Genomic DNA, 6,000 nt, shown 5'->3' with positions numbered 1-6,000 from the left:
AGCCAGGAATCAGCCTCGCCAGGAATTCAGTTAGAGGGGAGGGTGTGATGGGTGTGAATGCCAACAGCAGAGATCAGCTGGCGATGCAGCATGGGACATTTACTGTAACTTTGATGGGTGCCAAAGCAATGAGCATTTGCATCCCAGGACTCTGCACTTTTCYAGTTAAGTTCCCAGCACAAGAATTGACAGCTCTAAGTGGCTTCCTCTGAACTTCACCTGCCTTTATAAATAGTCCAAACCTCATAAAGGTGGTAAAGAAAGGTTCAGTAAAATGGAACATTTGAAGCCAGCTGARTTTCAGTTATTTCCAGCACAAATGTTTTAATGCCACCTCATCTTCCAGTTTGGCTCCTGGCATGTTTGGTATACTAAAATCAGAAAAYCAGAGATGGTGTCAGGGATCAGAGGTGTCCTGAGCCTGCTCAGCCCCTGTGAGTGATGGGGTTGGTCCCTCCTTGGTTCAAAAGGTTCCACCTGGAGGTGGAGGGTCCCATTCAGAACTTGTTTAATGATGTGGTTTCGCCTTTGTTGTTTTCTTCAGTTTGAAGGTTTGTGCTGTAGGAAGATAGATTTCAGGAATGGGGCTCTGTCCCTGTGCTCATGAGGGGCCATCTATCAGCACTGATGACAATTCAGGACATCTCTGATCCTCATTTACAACYCAGAGGGCAAGAAACAGGAACCCCCCAGTTCAGAATTCCATAGAGATTTTCATTCATAACATTTTCCCTTTGACCTCACTAATGAAGTCACAGCAYAACTCAGAGGCCCAGGACATTTGAGGATGCTGTTGAAAACTGATGCTTAATAATTCTGGTGCCATCATATCACAGCTAAAAACACAACATTCCTTTTGTGCCAGGGGAACACCACTCAGTCCAACACATCAGAAAAGCCAGAAAAAGAGTCTTTTCCATACATCCTTTCCCTCTGTCACAACTGCCAAAGCYGCTCAGTGCTGCACCAGGGATTGCTCACACCAGGGCAGCCAGGACTCCTCATTTCAGGCAATGTGAGATTTGATAAAATAAACCCAAGAATTTTAGCTTGCTTCYGAAATGTAAGTCCCAGATTATTATGCAGCTGCCAAACTCCAAGCAATGACTTGATAGCAAGAGTAATTACTTTAATGAATCAGATGCAACAAATTGGATAAAGCCCTGAAGAATGTTCTTTTGAGCCCACATTGGCAGATGGCTGGGATGGCTCGACAGAGGAGTAGGCTTGCTAACAGTGCTTTGGGCAAAAAAAAAAAAAAGGCAACCAACAAACAAACAATTAAAAACAACTTAGAATAAGCCCACTGCTAAGCTACATTTACAGCCTGCGCCTCTGTGGGCTAGGGGGTGGTACTGAGGAACTGTGTTTTCACAAGTGAGGAATCACTCCATGATTTGATGAAGGCAGTAAACAGCAGGACTCATCTCTTTGCAAAGGTTTTGCTTCTATTTTCCCACGTGTAAAAACGAGATATTCTCTTCTGCTGTTCAAAATGTACAGCTTATGAACCTTCAGCTCTGATTTAAATATAGAACTAGTTCTAAAGAGCAAAGACCTTGTATGCAAATACATATTCCAGGCAATGCTGCTTCACTTGAGACACCACAGCTTCAGCAGGGCCAGCGTGTGCAGCTCCCAGGGAGAAAGGAAGCTGGTTTACTTTTCATCAGACCATGAATCTTTTGATTCTGTCTCACAACCTCTGTGAAATGCAAAGTTTTATCTGGTGTTCGGATTGAGGCAATTTCTCACTGCACCTGGGCTACCTGGGACCTTCCCACTGCTTTGCTGAGTCATACAAAGTGTTCTTCTGTTCATAATAGAGGTCATCCATGTTTATATCATCTTTCTAGAGTTTATCTTTCGGGGTGAAAGAACAGTACTTCCTCTGTGCCTAAGCAGGACACTAATGCATAAGAATGTCCCAAAACAAAAATKATGCTTAAAAATGCATCTTATTATTCAAATATTGCAGTTAAGTTGCCATAAAGAAAATTAAATTAATCCCCAAATACGTATCAGGTAAAATTAAGGATGAAGTGACTGTTGTATTGCTGCAGGGTTTAGATTTCTGTAAAGTTACTATCTATAGCTGGAATTCTGTGTAGCTCTGTTGATTGTTTTCCAGTTATGAATGTCAAACTGCTTTAAGGGAGGTGAGCAAGAATGATTATCCAATTTAGCAAAGTAATAAGCAAAATACAGAAAGGTCATTTGTCAAACAGCAAATCAGTGGCAGAACATGAACTTCAGTCTAGTGTTCACATTATGGGTATAACCCTACTAAGACTCTTAGTAGGTAGTATTTCTGTAGAATGAGTAATTCTGTCCAATGAGGACAATGGCCTACAAACAAATCCCAAACACTCTCTAGGAGGTAAAGCCAGGTTTCATCWGGGCAGCCTTGTGTTCAGATTTCAGGCTCACTGGGAATGCACAACTTGGTTTTYYATTGCTTGAAAGCCAGTCCTTGCTMAGTCCTTCCCAGAGCTGGAAATKAACACCCAGCAATAAAGGCAGCCTCACTGCTTATGGGACACTTCAGTCTCAATTCTTCACCCAAATTAACACAACCCCTTCAAATGCTTTGAACAGTTGTGTCTGGGCTCCCCAGTGCCATGCAGCTCTTTTCAGTTATTTTTCAAATGATGGGGCTGATTTTGCTAAAGCCATTAAAAGRTGTTCAGCTTAGTGGGCAATTCTCCTTTCCAGAGTGAATTCTCATCAAGACTGAGAAAGCAGCACAAAGGCTCAGGAGACTGAAGGGCTTTGGTTGTGCAGCTCCTGAGAAAGGTTTATCAGGAGACGCAGTTCTTCCTCATTCTAAACCAATATTTCCTGTGATTTCAGCGATGATTTTCAGACACCACAGGGTACACAATTTACTGTGCAGTGAGCACATTGAACAGAGCTGCTGCTTTYCCCCACATTATGCTTTGCAATTCCCTTATTTGTAGTACCCTCACTTACAATTCTCATCATTTGTATTCTTCTTCTTCTGGTCTACAAGTACCATTTTAAATGATTTTCCCATCAGTAATGTTACTCAAACCACAGTCTGGGGATCTCTGGTTGACAGCAGGGAGCAACAACATAGATTGATATCTCTATAAGTAGGCAAAAAATTGACACACAACTCAGCAGCGTTCCCAGTTYGCAAGAATTCCCCCGCACCAACTATTTGTGCATTCATGTGAAGAGGAAAGGAAGCAGTCAATGCTGCTATTCAAAATAAAAAATAAACAGACATGTGATTTAATTTTGAAGAAAGTTCCCAGACTTTTGCATTCATACTCTGTATTGTACATGGTGAAATTCGTGAAGAGAATGCAATTTACCCCTGCAGACTAAAAGACAAGGGGTTGTTATCATTCTTTATCTCCCTACAGGGCAGAAGACTTGTGTTAAAGCTTTCAGTATTGAGTATGAAAGAAAGGGGGCATTTAAGTGAGAGCTTCCAGTAGCCATGGAGAGATTTTGTAGAGTCCTGCAGGAACATCCCTGTCCATTTCCCTGCTCCACCAAGCACATATAATGCCAGTTAAAATCTCCCATGTCCAATAGCYCATTTCTTGTCCCAGTTCATTTTTCTCCAGCCACACTGGAGACTCCCAGCCTGTCACCCATCTCCTTCCTTCCCCAGGTGCCATCCCATCTCTTTGCCCAGCCAAGACACTTTCTTCCTCTTCTGGACTTGAGCTCCCTCCACCTCCTGGTAATACTCCCACACATTTATTTAATCGTTTCTGCCTACCCTGAGTGCTGTTTGAGCTTTTTCTCCAGTAAGGTGAAGTTTTCACTCTTTCTGCTTTCAAATCAAGGGTTTCCTTTTCCCCACTCAGGAAAAGAAACCAAACATTTCCTCTCAGCTCCCTGCAGACACCTCAGAAGTGTAACAGACGGGAAATCGTGTTCCCATTTAGGGTGGAAAATGCCTGAGAGGGATGGAACACGTGGAAATTTAACTGCTGYTTTGCTATGCATATAGCAGGTACAACTGTGCAAAGAGTTATCATTTAGCCTGATTGTCACAAGAGCAGCACATGACGTATCCCTGACATACGTGAAAACCAGCAGCCATATACAGCAAGATAATTTTTCCAAGCTTTGCTTCATGCAGGGCTTTGCTAGACAGCCAGAAACAACCAGATGTTTTGAGAAGGAATCCAAAAATCATTTTATGAGGGAGAACAACAGACCAACTACCCCATGTCTCAGCAGGACAGCCTTGCTCTGCACAGCCTGCCCCACGCAAGATGCTGTTGCCRGGTCTGGTAATCTCACTGCAAAATTTGCATTTGCTTCTCTTAGAAAAAAGTTTGGAGTTCTCAGATTGAAAATGGGTCCCCTTGTTACATGAAYACACCAGGAGAAATAAGGAGAATTCATATTTTAAAATACAGTTTCTAAGAATGTGTCATCAGTTTGGAACAAAGTCTGAAACCCTGTCAGTCCCAGGGTGGTTTTGTCGGCAGAACTGAAGGAGATTAAATCTGCAGCTGAGAYTCCTGAACGAATTATGTTACTCTAATGAATCATTCACTAATTCCTAGTCCTCCCTTTCTTCATCTCTCCCATATTTGGATAGGTAACGGAAGAATTCAAGGGGGAACTGGACAATCTCTCTTGTTCAATAYCCTTGTTTTGATTTTCACATGTTCCTCTTTCCAGATGCTAACTCATGACACTGGTTAGCAACAGCACTGGTGGCGCAAACAGAAGCTGGAAGAGCAATGTCATTCTGACTTGGCTTCAGGGGGGAAAAAAAGCCTAGACTGGGATTAAGTCATTCCCTCTGGTTCTTCATCAAAAGAATTGCCTTCATGATTTCCACGCCAGAGACTGAGCCTGGTGCTCGAGGCAGATGTTCCTGGGTTCACACAGAGGGTGTGGGGGGGTCACAGCTGCCTCTGCAGGGACAAATGGTCAGTCCTCCGTGGTCTGGGGAGGCATTCAGGGAAGGGATTTGCAGGATGGAGAGGGCAGCCTGAGGACTCTTGCCTTCAGTCCCTGGCCTGGGGAGCAGGATCTGACAGGCTCCAGACTGGGCTGCCAGCCAGTAACACCCAGTCACCTCGGAAGTGGTGACTAGGCATTTGCAAGTGAAGAAACAGGGACTTGGCCTTTTCTCTGAGTGAAACCTGGGGTTCTCTTGAGCTAGAAAAGATCTAAGAACTGCTGCCTCAAGAATGACAAASCCAAGGCCAGGAACAGGGTCAGGAGAGCTGGCAGCAGGATGCATGTCACCAGCTGCTCCTGGGGACCAGAGGGTTATTCCTCCAGTGGGAAATCATTTGGGTCTTGCTTCTCGAGGAAGGCAGACTCATCCTGCTGAGCTCTCTGGGAGAGGGAAAGGCAGTGGCAGAAGCAGCCAGAGCTGGAGGCCAGCAGGTATCCCTGACTGGCCATGGGCAGGCTGGGAACAGCGGCTGGAAACTCAGTAAACGTCTGTGGAATAAAGTTTGTGAGGCCAACCCTCATCTGGCCAACACAGCATTACAAATCCAGTTAATTAAACTGGTGCAAAGGCCAGAGCAGACGTAGATAAACCAGGTTAAACTCTCACTTACGCTTATTTAATGTAATTCACTACAGCATCAGTGGTAGTTAAACTGATTAGAGATGTAACTGGTTTAAATACATTTGCCCTAAGTACTGGTGCTGGTTTAACTGGACTTCTTTAAAGTGAAAAGCAAACTGTAGCCCTCTGCCAAACCTCCCTGTTGTATTTAAACCAGTACAACCTGTAGAGACACGCAAGAAACTGCTTTTAACCAGGAGCAAAGAGCACTGAGAACAGGGGACTTGGCCCTGCAGCCCTGGTCTCTGGTGCCTCATTCTCAGCTTTCCTCAGAAACTGAGCCATCTTCACGTCAACAACACTTAGGTCTAAATTTGTTTCCCAAAAACTTTATTACAAAAGGTGAGAATAAAAATCACAGCCCGTTTTTMAAATACACAATCTCATCAATTTAAGGGGAAGGTGTTTGTTTCCTT

At 44.0% G+C, this 6,000-nt stretch overlaps 1 protein-coding gene across 1 annotated transcript in view; it reads right to left on the bottom strand.

Moving 5' to 3' along the window:
• The window catches only part of MITF (melanocyte inducing transcription factor), a 107,149-nt gene that overhangs the window by 96,665 nt on the left and 4,484 nt on the right, over positions 1-6,000 (bottom strand). The gene's annotated exons all lie outside the window — the stretch shown is intronic.

This window comes from Malurus melanocephalus, unplaced genomic scaffold, assembly GCF_030028575.1.
Source record: "Malurus melanocephalus ecotype Western Australia unplaced genomic scaffold, MMel_1.1 scaffold_64, whole genome shotgun sequence".
Classification (NCBI taxonomy): Eukaryota; Metazoa; Chordata; class Aves; order Passeriformes; family Maluridae; genus Malurus; species Malurus melanocephalus.
This window is presented reverse-complemented; position numbering and strand designations above follow the sequence as displayed.